Source organism: Labeo rohita, unplaced genomic scaffold (assembly GCF_022985175.1).
Source record: "Labeo rohita strain BAU-BD-2019 unplaced genomic scaffold, IGBB_LRoh.1.0 scaffold_1102, whole genome shotgun sequence".
NCBI lineage: Eukaryota > Metazoa > Chordata > Actinopteri > Cypriniformes > Cyprinidae > Labeo > Labeo rohita.
The window spans coordinates 10,460-27,093 of NW_026127233.1; the positions used below are offsets into that span (position 1 = coordinate 10,460).

Below are 16,634 nucleotides of genomic sequence, written 5' to 3' on the forward strand. Positions count from 1 at the left end.
AACAAACACTGTTATTTTACAAATATTTAGCGAATTATTATGATTAAACTTTTTCACTGTGTAAATAAATAAATAAATAAACTCAAATGACTTGCAGCAACATAATATTAAACTCTATCAGATCTCTCAAGATCTGAGCATCTTCATTTATTACAAACCAGATGTATTCAAATGTTGATGTTGTATTGACAACAGTAAAGTTTTTCACCATGATAGAGATCACCGTTTGCTTTAGTTGGTCTCTTGACCCTTGATTAAACTGTTTCAAATCTGTGCTTGTAAAATACTTTTGTTAAAACAACAATTGTGAGGAAAAAACAGTTTGTAGTTGTTGGCTGCTTATTGCTGATGATGAAAACAGGAGTAAGAAATCACTAAGAATAACTCAAATAACTACTAAAAAACAAATAAATAAAACATGAAACAAAATGTAATTACCATGTGACTAAGTTATAGAACAGCCTGTATTTACAGTTTGTAATTATGTAGATGTAATAAACAGCTACTGTTTCACATATGTAACAGACCGAGCCTGTTACACAGCTGCATATGTAACCAAAATACTGTTACATATGTCTTGCACACTTTATACACTATAGTTAAAATTGTAAGTGCACAGACATAAGCTACTTAAAATAAAGTGCATCAAGATTGTATTTAAGTGTACAAGTAGCTGTGTAATAGATTTGGCCTGTTACATATGTGAAACAGTAGCTACCTATTACATCTACGTAATTGCAAACTGTAACTACAGACTGTTCCATAACTTTAATTAACTAAATATTTTACTTTAGCTCACAAGACAGAAAAGTAAATCAAGTATAAAATGTTCTTTGGATTAACAAGGCATGTGCACTTTTCCTATAAAAGGAACAGACTTTATTGTTGAAGTGTGTGACATGCTGATACAAAGATGAGACAATAATAACAAACTGAAAATCACATTTGATGTCATAATTTGTACTCATTCATTTCCACTGCAGATGCAAATGAATGTTTAAATCCCCATGGCACTTAAGAAAATAAAAATATAAAGAAATATAAGAAAATATATTCCATATAAATTTATATCCCCAAAATATGTAAACCCAAATATTGTTCTTTTTAACTAAACTCCTTGCTGCTCCCTTATGCAACAAAAATGAATTTTATCTTTATATTTAGTCCTAGACATACTTTCAAATCATAACATCACCATCACTGACTGATCATCATTATTTTTTGAAACTGTAGCTGCTGTCCCTTGTTGGACTTTTAAATAAAAAAACAAAAATAAAAGAAAACATGAAAGTGTCTGGCAACCAGAGTTTGCAAAACTTGTTTTTTAATTCCGATTAAATTATTCCCTTATTCCATAACTATATACTTTTTACCTGAAAAATGACCTGTTTTGAGACAAGTATATTTTTGTTTGTTCGTTTGTTTGTTTTACAGTCACAGAGAAAAAATATATTTCTATTATTTAGCTGCCGAGTTGAGTCCAAAATTGTCTGCACACCACATTTGAAAGCATTTCTCAGCCTCCTCCACCTTCTTCTTCTCCTCCTTCTTATCTTCAGCTGCCTGATCATCAGTTCTTTTGTAGTAAACTCTGACCAGCTCCTCATTAAACCTCTTTGGCAGGAAACTGGATACCTGACAATAAGACAAGTGACACACAATCAGTTTTCTAGCAATACTTCAGCAATATAAGTTACACTGAGCCCAACGCTGAGAAGACAAAGTTCCGCTGATTAGTTCAGCTATGTTCATTTATTTATTTATTTATTTTTTTTTTCATTTTATGTATTTATTTATTTTGTGTGTGTGTGTGTGTTTGTATGCAGATTTTTAGATTTTATCTTCCCCTATTCCCTCCAGCACTTTTTATGGGATATCCCAAAATGCGAATAAAAACAGGTGGATGGAAACACAGCTGATCACTGATAAAGTGTCATAAGTACCTGATAATCTTTAATGGGAGAAGCTTCGTTGGGTTTCCTCTTGCTGTAGAAATAGACATATTCAATGGGGTTTTTGTCCTTCATGCCGTGATCCAGATCAACCACCTGAGCAGGAAGAGATGAAATAGCTAATTTGTGAAGACATGAAGGCAGATGTGAAGTGTTTGGAATATAACTTACATAAACTGGTAAATCTTCAGCAGTCAGAGAAACAGTCGGATCTGTAGGTTTGTACTTCTTTACTGCTGCCTTCCATGTTTCTGTCAGCTCCTCCTGGAATATCAGATTTGAGAGACTTGCCAGTTTTAGAGGTTAATCAAACTGTAAACCAGTGTGTTTTTTCTTCTGTCCAACCTTTGATGTGTTTTTCTCAGTCAGTCGAGCTTCTCCAACAAACTTTGACAGTTTTCTTCTGACGATCTTGTCCAGGATGTTTCTGGATTTTTCAGGTTCTCAGCAGTGGAGGACAAGATCTGCTCAAAGATTTCATCTGACAGAAGAATAGAAGATTCATTATTAGAATTAAAATATTCTGTTTTTTTTCTTTTTCTTATGTTTTGTTTTCTTTCACCTGTGTTTTCATCTGACCTGTGAGTTTGCTGTAGTCGTCTGCTGTCTTTATGGCTTCAGAAATCTTCAGCATATCTTTAGGTTTTCCTTGATGAAGGTCACGATCAGCCAGTAAGAGTGCTTCTGCATGCCTAACCCAGAAATTATTAGCATTTAGTGTTTTAAACAGGTAAGGTGTGCAGTCAGTTGCATAAAGCTGAATTTATGTAACATCCTGGAAAGGAAGAATTAGCCATACAAGACATTAAATGTTACATAATCAGCAGCACAGATAACACCTTTATTTTCACAAGCAGAGAAACTCACATGTCTTCAATGATATTGCAGATCTTGTGCTGATAGGCCTGACGATGGAGAGTGTATCGGGTGCGAAACATGTCATAAACATTATCAGCCTCCTGTTAAACAGACAAACATCAGTGTGTGAAAGATCCAGCTCCCATAATGCAATGGATACATTCAGAGTCATTTTTATATTTTTCCCAAGAAACAAAACACCACATTTTTGAAGGGATAGTTGAACACAAAGGAATGCATTTTAAGAAATGTCTGTGTTTTTGTCTATACAATGAAAGTTAATGGGGTCAAGGTTATTCTGGAGCTCACTGACTTTCATTGCATGGACAGAAACAGTAGAAACATCCTTTAAATTAACTTATTTTTCATTCTTCAGAAGAAATTAAGTATTACAGCTTCAGAACAACATGAAAATATGTAAATTAAGACAATGTCTTCAGGAAAGTATGTCATTAAAAGTCATATTGACTACTGTTGTATGTCTGACATGAAATTTGAGTTAAAACTACAAAACAGAGTTGAATTTTGAATATTTTTGAATATATTAATATACTGAATATATTAATAGAATATATGAATTCCGCTATATGTCATGCATGCAGTATGTGTGTTTGATTAGTAAGTAAATTAGTAATCAATGTATGAGGCACCTTGTCTCTGAAGCAGATGTGATTTCTACCATTCACTTCACAGACTCGAGCAAACTTCAGCAGACGCTGATGGTCAAAACTGTTTCGAATGCCCAGGTGATGACAGTCCCTGTGAAATGAGCATTAAATATGAAAACAAAATGGATGCATTAATAATAGGGACATCTATATGCCAGCTTGGTTCTGTTTTTTGATTTCATGAGTGTCTTTATTTTATCTTGACCTATTGTGACCAGAGAATAAGCCATGGTTGAAATAAAGCTGTGAATATATGCTGTAAAATATCATTGAGAGTAAGTGTGTGTGTGTTTATGGTCTTATATGTGTCTGCCATCTGTTACTTCACATTTCAGAATAATCACTTGCTCTTGCATTTGTGCAAAATGTCTAATATTTACCGTGCAAAATAGTCCCATTTGTCCACATCGATGCCGTTCTGTTTATTTGCCACAATCTCATACAGGAAGGATTTTTCTTCATCTCTGCCCTTGAATGTCCACTGAACAGAAGAGCAAAAGCTGTAAGTAATTCAGACTTCATTATAAAGTCTCTTAACACACCATAAACAGCTGGAGTATCAGTTTGTACCTCTGAAGTTTTCGCTCCTTCGATTAACTCTTTAATGAAGGTGACGTCTTTATCGTCCAGTCCATGTTCTTTCAACACGTCTTCATTCTCAGCCTTCAGACTCTTCACAATGTCATCGAACATTAGAACTGACATCTGCTCATGCTGCAGTAAAGACAGAAACACAGATGAGATCATAAATACATACAGTACAGAGGCAGTTGCTTTGGCTGCATGAGCAATATGTTGGCACTCACCTTCCACTTTTCAGGGATGTCATCAGGCAGGCCTAAGAAAAATAAGCAGCTTTCAGATTAGAAAGTCATATTTTATACATAACTCTTTCAGTCACATTTACAAGACATACACAATACGTTCTGCATGTCCAAACGTAACAATGATGTGAGAGGAAACTTGTCCACAGATTCTTCTGATTAGATTTCATGTCACACTGGCACTTACCTCTTAATCGTTTAATTTTTTGGCTTCAGGAATAACCAGACCATCAAAAACATGAGAAAATGGACCATGACCTAAAAAAAAAAAGAAAATGCATATTTTACAGCATCCATCTTGTTTCTCCTTTAACCTGGATAGAAAATGTACATGTATTTTACCTCCTCCTTGCCAACTCCTTAACCAGCATTTTTTGTTTGTTTGTTTGTTTGCTTGTGTTTTTTTTTTTTTTTAACAAAAGTGATAATTACAGTTTGAAACCAACAGTATCTTTTTTTTTTTTTTTTTTTTTTTTAATTTATAACAGGGTTTTGGGCCACTAAACTCTCTCTTTTGTGGTCCAACATTAAACATTAGCATTAAACATAAGTATTAGCACTTCTCACCCAAGTCGTGACACAGACCAGCAATCTGAACACACAGGAAATCCTGTTTGGTGATTTTGATCTCTGGCTGATTGGCATGAAGAACTTTCACTAGACGTCCTGCTAAATACGCCACACTTAACACACACACACACACACAAGACTTTAGCTTATCATTATAAAGATCATTATAATTAAATATTACATGTGTTATTTAAGATGTTAAGATAACATTATATATATATATATATATATATATATATATATATATATATATATATATATATACACATCTTAAATTATTGCAGATCTGTAAATAATTCAGTCTCACTCACCCAAGTGAGTGTTCAAAGCGATTGTGAGAAGCACCAGGATACACCAGGTATGTTCCTCCCAGTTGTTTGATGCGTCTCAGTCTCTGAAACTGAGGAGTGTCGATGATCTTCACCAGCAAGGGGTGCATCTCCATGTGACCATGAATGGGGTCATTGAAAATCTACAGGATAAAACACACGTTCATCACACTAACCTGAATTTGAGACTTAGTGTTCCCTGTTAGCTGGGTTTATAAGTGAGTCATTGTATTATTCGCTCAACTAATTCCCAATGATTTATTGGATGCTTTGGTTCAATCAGGAACAGAATTCTGCTTTTGAATGAGAGCTCGCAGTTTACTTTCACTTTCAATTTTATGATCCCGTACATTCTGTGTAAAAGAGGAAATCATACAAGATCAGATATTTGTCAGGAAACTCAAGATCTGTTGAGCAGCAAATCCTTCAGCATGATCGGAAACTTATAGCATTTACCTACAGTGTTAACATAACTCCATTATTCTTGTAATATGCCAAATTGCGGGAAGATGGGACCTGTGCTATGTACAGTAAAACTGCCTGTTTCAACGAGATTTGCGTTGCGGGATCCCAATCCCAATGCAGCCCCCTACTCTGCTATGAGTTTATTTGGAAGAGTTTGTTTTGTTGTCGGAGCAACACATTTAAGCATTTTCATCATGAATGGTTTTCTCTTCATGAAATGATTCCTCCTAATGTATATGAATGGGCAAAACTTTTGTAACTAACCAGAGGTGGACTTACCCATTAGGCAAAAGTAGGTGACTGCTTTGGGCCCCTAAAAGCCAAGGGCTTGCAGTATGTGTATGCAGTTCAGTTGAGCCAAGGCACATAGGCTTATAGGTAACTCATCAGTGGACTTTCTTCATCAATATAGGCTATATTCTTGTCACACTTTTCTCTTCTCACGATTTCAAGTTTTTATATGAATGAATCTTTGAAAGGAATTTACTGTCTTCAGAAATGTTTCAATGGCATTTTCTTTTTATCTGATGAAGTATCAACATAGGCTCATTGGAAATATGCGCCTCTATATACATTTTTACAAAACTGAAAAAATGTACCTATCACTGCAGTTTCCAGTTGAAATGAGCACTTGAAATGACTTACACACAGAGCTTTGATTAGTAAAGCCTAAATAAATAATAAAGCAGAATATTATATTATGGCTTCAAAACAATTTTAACATCTTGACTAATTTGAAAACTGTTAATTCTGAACATTAATACAGCTTTATATGCATGAGTTTTCTATTTCAGGAGATTTGCTCAGTAGCTCACATGATATGGCATTGCACTTGAAAGCCACTTGCTCCGGTATGGACCCCATGAAACTACGATTTGACAAAACAGCTCAAATACATATAAGAAAGTAAAAATAGCATGGCTACATCAACAAATGAGTTTTTATATCACTTTTGCAATTGTTAACACTAACGGTTAGGTTTAGGGTTGGGTTTGGTGTAGGGGACATTTCCGACATGCTGGAGCATTAAAGGGATAGTTCACCCACAAGTCGAAATGTAATGTTTATCTGCTTACCCCCAGGACATCCAAGATGCAGGTGACTTTATTTCCTCAGTAAAACACAAAGAAAGATTTTTAACTCTAACTGTTGCAGTCTGTCAGTCAATGGGATCCATGGCTTTGAGAGTCAAAAAAACATACACAGACAAAACCAAATTAAACCCTACGACTCGTGATGATATAAGAAACTGAGCAGTATTTATATCACCTTTGATCCACCTTTGATCCACCGAAATGACTCACTGAGCACGTCTGCTATGCCTGAGCATGTTGACACGTCACGCTGTGGCTGTTGTGAATGCACTCAGGGCAGTTGGACATTGTGGTGGATCAGAGGTAAAAAAAAAAAATAAAAAAAAAATAGTGCAAATAATGTTTAATTTCTTGCACAGACAGATTGTTTTGTGTCTTAACAACGCAATGTATCACCATTGGCAGCAGGGCTTAATTTGGTTTGGTCTGTGTATGTTTTTTTGACTCTCAGAGCCATGGATCCCATTGACTGCCATTATTTGACTGACAGACTGCAACGGTTTGAGTTAAAAATCTTTGCTTGTGTTCTACTGAAGAAACACTACATCTTGGATGCCCTGGGGGTAAGCACATAAACATCAACATTTCATTTTTTGGGTGATTTATCCCTTTAACCATTCCAACAGTTTTTGTTCAGACCTATGCAAAACCTACATAATTCCACCTATCCACCTTCATAATTAATACTTATTTTTTAATTAATATATTCAGTGGTACTTCTGACTTATCCCTTGCTTAAAAAAAAGTTTAAAGGCTTGATTGTGATGTATAGAGTTCATTTTGTTTTTTTGTGAAAACCTGTATCTCAACTGTAATTACAACTGTAATTTTTTTTTCTTGATCTACAACATGGAAAAAAGCCATTACAACATGTACATGAAAAATGTAGAAACACTGGACACAACTATGGGGCACTATTGTGCAACAGCAAGCATTACAACAACAAAAAAAGGAACCTTAAGGATTATCTAGGTAAATGTGTACAGGGCCCCATTCCTAGATTTTGCCTGGGGCCCACAAATCACTAAATCCGCCTCTTGGCATTTCAGTTTGATGGTAAAGAATTATGATCTACACAATTAATACTGTTGACTGCACAACTGTATGTTTCTTCATGGAAGTGCAAAGTAAAATGAGTCTATCATCAGAAATGTCATACAAATAGTTGGTTTACCTTCATTTGTTCTTTTGAGAAGTCTAGGGAGTATTTCTGCAGGATCTCCTGCAATTCATCCTTGATCATCTCCCATAACTGTTGTTTCTCTGACTCTGGAAACGTATGACATTTTATATTCTCAGTGATTACATATATACATATACATATGTATAATTTCAGTTATACTTAGTTTGCAAACACAAGCAAACATGCACATTAAACTTACACACAACATATCTGTCTTCTCTTACCTTCACTTGCTTCATAGGACTTTTTCAGATCCTGGAGACTTTTCCTGTAATTGGAGAGAGCTTTTCTTGTTTGTTCAGATCGAGGCATCTTCTCTTTTATTTTATTTTTGTTGGCTGTTAAAAACTCAGATGAGGCAATAAAGGTCTGTCTATCTGCTTACAGATTTCACAGCTCCAGTAGCTCAACTCATTTAAATACATGTTCAGGAAAGCCTCGTCATTATGAGGGTGTGTCTCAGACCAGCCTGGTTTCATTGTTTAAATGTAGGTATAAGTGCAAACATTTACAGGCACAAAACATACATTTGTGCACATTTTGATTAAAACTGAAATGTACAATTTAGATATTGAAACACTTAAAAAAATAAAAATAAAAAAATACATATTTTACAAATAATAATAATAATAATAATAATAATAATACACATTTACAAGTGTTTTCTGTCATAAAGATGTTTGTGTCAATATCATTTTATTGATAAAGAGTGTAGATTTTTAGATCCCTTAACTTAAACATCACCTTTTTATAGTAAATATAAAAAACAACAATAGCATTAAAAAGATAAGTGCAAACACAATGATTTATTTATTGCAAAAATGTCAAAAAGCAGTACCAAAAGAAATTCAAATGAGAATGTGCAGCAGTCGCGGTTCAATAATTTATTATTGCAGAATACAATAATTTTGTGAGACACAAAGCTGTTGATCACTGAAAATAGTCTGTGTAGGGCAAGACAGGAAATCTGTGGTGAATGTGCATGATCTTTGAGCCTTCAGATGGCATCATATTAGAAGCCGTCATGCTGTGGTGTTAAATATAGCCAGATGGGCTCAGAAGCACTTTGGAAAATCAATGTCATTTACCACAGTCTGCTGTTGCATTAAGAAATGAAACCTGAATCTCTGTTACCGAATGAGAAATCTGTACATCTGTGCAGTGATGCTGCCAGGTTCTCTGAGCCAGAGCTCATCTTAGATTGTTCAAAAGATGAAAGATGAGTCCACAGTTAAAATTGTTTCTGGGAAAAAACCTTTTTTGAAAGATTCTCTGTCACAAAGACCAAAGGCACAATCCAGACTTTCATCATCGACGGTGCAAAAGATGCAAAGGGAAACGTCTGTCATGGTATGAGGGTGCAGCACAGCAAACGGCATGAGTGACTAGAATATGTGTGAAGGTAGCATTGCTATAGAGGCATATATTGGGATTGTACAGCCATCAAGATGATGTCTTTCATGGGAAGTCTATGGTTATTAGATCAAGACAATATCAGGTCTCATTCTGTGTGTGCTACAACAGCGTGGTTTCATAGACACATGTGGATGTGATTGACTGGCCTACAGATCTGTCTCCTATCAAAAATATATGACCCTTAATGAAAAGGAGAATCAGACAACAACAACCACAGATTACTGAGCAGCTGAAGTCTTGTATCAAGCAAGATTGGACAAAAAATTTTGCATGCAAAACTCTTATAATGAGTATTCTCAATTCCCAAACAGTTAAACATTGTAATTAAAAGGACAGTTGATGTGACACAGTGGTAAACAAACCTCTGTCCCAACTTTGTTTGTTTGTTTGTTTGTTTGTTTGCTTTTTAGTTAGGACATTTCTATTAAACTGAAAGGTGTGGAAAGATGTGGAAATCTCACAATCTAATGTCAGATGATGATCTTCATTTGGATGTGTATTACTCACATAAGGACCAAATGGAAGTCTCACACTTCACAACAAGAAATACCAACGCCTCAGTGAAACTGAAGCAGATTAAACATACAGGGCTTGGTTTCTTTTGTGTTTGTAAGAATAATGAAAAATATTCAGTGTTTTAAAGCAAGTGAATCCAGTGGATCTGGTTTTTCTGTTTAATACAGAAACAGATGAGCAGATAGCTCTGGAATCTGTGTTTCTATTTCCATCCATACACGCTTTCACTTTCATGACTACTTTAGTTTAGCTAACTCATCTAATAAAACACAAGAAGACTTTCAGCTATCTAAACCTTACTTTTTCTTCTTCTTTTAATGTTTTTCCAAGTGCATGTCATGTTGTTATTTTATTTAGGTGTCTTGTTAGTAAATGTGACCAGTTTTCTGAAAAACATAAAACACACAAACACTCCAGTGAAATACACATCTGAGCAGGTTCAAACTGAAAGGTGTGTAAATGCTCACAGAAACAATAACATTCTGTTGTTTGCATTAATAAAAGATTGATATTGATACATGTGTGAAGAACAGGTAGTGCTGCTTGTCTAGATGAGCAGCTGATCTGTGTTTGTCTTTCCATTGTGAATTTTCATTTTGTTTACGCCTATAATTTTATGTCTTTAACAGAGGTGGTACCAACTTGTTCCCTTCAAGTCAAATTCCAAGTCCTCAAAGAGTTAAAGTTAATGAGATGATTAATTGACTAATTAAATTGTGATCGTGCATTAGCGATAAACACCTGCTGTTATTGAGAATTACAGAGGATCAGATGTTGATTGATTTATTGGTTAAATTGATGCCACCATCATGGAGATCAGTGTTTACTTTAATTGGGCTCTTGCTATGTTAGGTATCTCTGTAATAATGCATGTGGTGTTGTAAGGCAGTGAGATCATGAGCTTATTCATCAAATACATGTTTAGATTTTGTCAACCCTGTGAAACCACAGCAAGCAAGAAAAGTGTTAGTGCACTAATCGTGATAGTGGATGAATTGCAAAATTATTTAATGCATAAAAAAGAAAATAACTCCTGTACAATTTAGACGCAGACAGACATCAAGAACCAGCATATGAATGGTAACATTTAACAAAAAGCTTCATGAGTTATACACAGAGGTTTATGCTAATCTGCTACTTCAAGATTTCGATTCAGCAATGCACAAATGTTTGCTGTGAAACAACATTGCAACTAATTAATAGGAAACTACTTTGAACTACTAAAAGGGTCAAGAGACCAACTAAAGCAAACCTTGACCACAATTATGATGGCATCATTTTTTTTCCTTGACCAATAAAACGTTACCATCTAAACCTCTGTTAGTAATGAGTGAAACTGGTGATACTGTTTGTGGAGTTGTTTAATCAGATTTTGAGAGATTTAATGTTCGTCCAAGGCTGTGGCTGAAGTCAGTTGTAGTTCTTGTGTTTGTCTGTTCTTCAGTGATACTGCTTGTTGACAGCAGGTGTTCATCATTTAATTAACTTTAACGCTTTGACTTGGGATTTGACTTGAGACTTGCTTGTGACTCGAAAGGAATGACTTGATTCCATCTCTGGTCTTTAATTATAATTCACATTATTACATTTTGCCTATTAACTCTCCTTATTACTTATATTCTTTATTCTGTCTGAAGTCTGTTTATATATAAGATAATATACAAAACTTAGATTAGCATAAAAGGGTCACTTCTCGTAATATTTTAAGAACATTACAATCTTGTTGCCTTTATCTTTGGTTATGTGTGTGTATGCACATCCAATGACATGAAATCTACAGTTATTTAATCCTGATTGTAAAAATAGTCCCATTCATGTTAAATGTGTGGAATTAGGGATCATGTTTTACAAACAGAACTCTGACTATATTTTCAGAGAGCAATGTGGATTTAGTGCTTTTGTATAAAGTGTCTCTTATAATACAGCTGTGAATTTGTGACAAATCACACACATACACATGCACACACACACAACCCTGTATAGCTATCGTTGTGAGGACATTCACTGACACAATCTTTAGCTCCTTACCCTAAACCTACCCATCAGAACTAAAGGCTTCACCCAAGCCCCCACCCTAAACCTAACCTTTACCCAATTATAACCTGATTGGTAAAACCAAGTCTTGACGCTCAAACAGGCCTTTAAACGGATCTCAGAAAGTGAGGTTGCCAGTTGGCTCTTCTGGTGTGTGTTCTGTTTCACAGTAAAAAAAACAAAGTATACAAAAGAAAATGGGTGATGTATTCTGCTTTTGTGGCATTTTTGTGGCTGTCAAGTTTCAGCTATAGAAGCATGCAGCATCCGGTAAGTGACGCTCGCTCACTCTCATTGGTTATCGAGGGTATCACGTCAGAGGCAGCCCTATCAAGATTACTAAATGTCAAACATGTTTGATCTTTACGATTCAAGTTCAGGGATACTTTGTTTCCATCGGGAACAGTTAAATAATTGTAATGACACCACACGATAGAGGACTTTTTGGACAAAAAAATCATTTGCGACAAGCCTCAAAATCAGGACACACTTCCCAGCTTGAAAGGATACAGAGTAAAATAAATAAATAAATGATTAAATAAATAAAAATCTGAAAAAATTTGTGCAGTGGTAAAATGTGCAGTGGTAACAACAACAAAACACCTCAAAACAATATGAGACAAACAATAACCCCCAAAGATATGTGAGCCTAAAAAATAAATAATTTTTGCATTTCTAATATGTTAGACAGGAGAAGAGAAGACTTTGTTTAGAACTAAAAGTGAAAGAGGGAAGAAAGACATGGAAGAGAGATGTAAATTCAAGTGTATCTTGTCTTTGGTCAGTTTCCTCACCTGCCCTAAACCTAAAGCTCAGTCAAACTTCAGAAAGCACACAATAGAAATGTATTATTATACAACATGAGCTGCTGGACAAGTTTGATGTCCATAATTGCTATGTTGTCACGCATCGGGCAAACTGACGCCAACGAGAGACAATTTGTGGAACACACCAAACAAACAAACCTGATTGTCGTCTTGGTGTGTCCTAGTCTTTAGATGAAATTAACTGAAATAATAGACATTTAATCTTTCAATGTATCAGCAGAGAAGGATTAACTTTGTTAATCCAAAGTTAATAAGATGATTAATTGACTAATTACATTATCATTGTGGATTAGTGATGAACACCTGCTGTTACTGAGAATTACAGAGGATCAGATGTTGATGTTTATTGGTTAAAATGATACCACCGTCATGGAGATCAGTGTTTGCTTTAGTTAGGCTCTTGACCCATGACTTCCTGTGTTAGATCTCTTTGTAATATGATAGATTTGCATAAAAGGGTCACTTCTTGTAATATTTTAACAACATTCAAATTTTGTTGCCTTTATCTTTGGTTATGTGTGTGTATGCACATGGAATGACATGAAATCTATAGTCATTTAATCTTGATTGTAAAAATAGTCCCATTCATGGTAAATGTGTGGAATTAGGGATCATGTTTTACAAACAGAACTCTGACTATATTATCGGAGAGCAATGTGGATTTAGTGCGTTTGTATAAAGTATGTCTTATAATACAGCAGTGAATTTGTGACAAATCACACACACACACAACCCTGTATAAAACAAAGTATACAAAAGAAAATCGTTATGTATTCTGCTTTTGTGGCATTTTTGTGGCTGTCAAGTTTCAGCTATAGAAGCATGCAGCATCCGGTAAGTTCTTTTTCTTATATCTTTGTGAGGACATTCACAAAGATATAAAATGTGCAGTGGTAACAACAACAAAACACCTCAAAACAATATGAGACAAACAATAACCCCCAAAGATAAGCGAGCCTAAAAAATAAATATTTTTTGCATTTCTAATATGTTAGACAGGAGAAGAGAAAACTTTGTTTAGAACTAAAAGTGAAAGAGAGAAGACAGACATGGAAGAGACATGTAAATTCAAGAATCTCTGTCTATGGTCAGTTTCCTCACCAAACTGACACCAACGAGAAACAATGTGTGAAACACACCTAACCAATAAACCTGATTGTCAGCTTGGTGTGTCATAGGCTTTAGATGAAATTAACTAAAATTACAGACATTTAATCTCTTTAAATATCAGCAGAGAACGATTAATCAACTCAACAAAAAGCATCACCAACTTTACTTATTACTGACCAGACTGAATATATTTCTGTCTGACGACTACAGAAAATCTGACTGACAAAACATATCAGCAATAAATAAATAAATAAATAAATAAATACTCATTCAAACATCCTACAAACAGAAAATGTAAGATAATCTGCTCTTTAACATTTTGATTCCACATTACATATGTTTAGAGTAAAACATTATTACTACTACATAAGAGTAAATTATTAAGAGCTCAACTAAATAGCATGGTTAATAAAACATAATCTAAACCTTTTTTTTTTTTTTTTGTGATGTTTTTTCCAAGTGCATGCCATGTTGTTATTTTTTATGTGTGTTTTGTTAGTAAATGTGACCAGTTTTCTGAAAAACATAAAGCACAAAACACCCCAGCGGAATACGCAATTGAACAGGTTAAATTAATTAAAGGTGTGAAACCAGTTCTGTTACTTGTGTGACGAACAGGTAGTGCTGCTTGTCTAGATGAACTAGCTTGTCTGATTGTGAACTTGCAAGGTTGTTAATTTGATTTTTAGGTGTGTTAGATTTGAAGCGATGCTGCACAGACAGATCTGTTTTTAAAATCAAAGTTCCTCAAAAACAATAGAGCGCAGACAGCTCTGTATGCTTTAAACTCACTCCTGCTGTACGTTAATGTCATCCACCGATCGGTGTGCACAGCACAACCTTTAAGCCACACACACATAACTAAGGTAACTTAATGTGCACCAGGGCTGTACAGTGCAGCAAATGTGTCGAATGTATAAAAAAATCAGTTTGTGTGTTCAAATTTACCTCTGTTTACCTCTGTTTTGAATCTGTTTACAAACCTTTACAAAAGCTTTAATCACATGATTTTGGTCCAAATTCATTTAATGACATCAGTCGAGTTTTTGAAATAACTTCTTTTTTTTTTGGTCTGACGTGGTTTCACATCACAGAATGAGGCAAAATCATGATTTTATAGTAGTCTCTAAAGTGTCTGTTGATTAGCATTGCATTGCATCTTCATATAAAATGCCCGATATGGCTCGGAGAATAGAGATAATCCATTTAATCGCAATTGTACAGATGTCTTCATGTTTCATGAGTTAAAATGTATCTATATGAATTTTATTCAGCTACATTATAATCATTAACATTATAATCATTAACAATAATTATTGTTTAGTTTTATGTTTTTTATTTAGTAATAACAATAATCAGAATTAGTCATGTTGATAAAAAACAATGTTTTGGCCAAATTGTGCAGTCCTACACACAGACTCAACAAACTCAGTGTTCTTTATAATTAAGAAAGACTTATCAAAGCCACATTGTGTTCAGAACTGAAAGTGAGAGAGAAAATAAAGACACACTGGAGAGATGGAGATAAACTACACCACACATCAGGACAGATGGACATAAATTAAAATCCATCTTGTCCTGGGGCAGTTTCCTCGCAGGACCTTCTTTGTACCTGATCTAAACCAAATTGTACAGTGTTTTGAATGTGATTTCTGCGCTGGTCATTCATTTCCACACAGTGACCTGCTAAGCAGCTTTGACAGTCAAACATCTGATAGTGTGTAATGCAAATATTTAATTTATTAATCGAATGTTAGTGTTGATGTGGATGAAAGACTGGTGTTTGTATTGGCACTGCTTAATGGAAATGTATGATTATACATGTAAATATAAACAAATATTTAAAAAAACACAAAACAAACCAGTATGTGTGGGAATCGGTGACATTTGTGTGTCTTTAACAATGACAAATCTGCAAATGTAACAAGTTTACAAATAGTAATTAGAAGTGTAAATTAGTAGTTAGATGATATTGATAATTATCTTATTGGTTTTAACTCTTTAAGAGCTTGGGATTTAATTTCATTTGTCTTTTTATATGCAGAAATACAACAATATACAAAGCACACATTAAATGCTTCATTTTTATCTTATGCATTGTATTGTGTTTTTCTTTTATCTTAATTTATTAAACAAAACATTAATTAATTCAGATTTTACTCTGACAAGTGACACAAAACAAAATCTAAAGTCAACATGGAAGTGAAAGTGTGTATAGATGGAAATAGAAACACAGACTATCAGCTCATCTGTTTCTGCATTAAATAGAAAAAAACAGATCCACTGGATTCACTTGATTTAAAGGCCTGAATATTTTTCATTATTCTTACTAACACTTACACAACATAACATACACAACTACGTATTTTGAACGATCGCTAGAAAATACAATCTTTATAGATTAATCTTTTGGAAGTGAATATAAGACAAATTTGCTCTCAGAGTGTAGGATACAGTGTTTTAATGTAGCTGTACTACTTAAAGTGATAGTAAACCCCAAAATGAAAATTCATCAGGACTAAACAATTTTAGAAACAGCATCATCAGCTTCACACATTACTAACTAGATTGCTGTTATTTCTGTCAGACAACTGCAAAAGTTCTTATTGAGAATTACTGAGGTTCACGTGATTATGTTACATGTCTTTTTATGTCACAACTATAACACAGACACATCATTTCAACTTTTAATTGTATAATTATGATTTATTTTTTCACAATTTTTTTAAACCTTTTATGTCAATTTCAGTCTCATAATTACAATTTAGTAATATATTATGAATTTTAT

The 16,634-nt window shown here is 34.3% G+C and overlaps 1 pseudogene; it reads right to left on the reverse strand.

Moving 5' to 3' along the window:
• Positions 1–880: 880 nt before the first annotated feature.
• Positions 881–8,323, reverse strand: LOC127157538 (deoxynucleoside triphosphate triphosphohydrolase SAMHD1-like; annotated as a pseudogene).
• Positions 8,324–16,634: the final 8,311 nt, after the last annotated feature.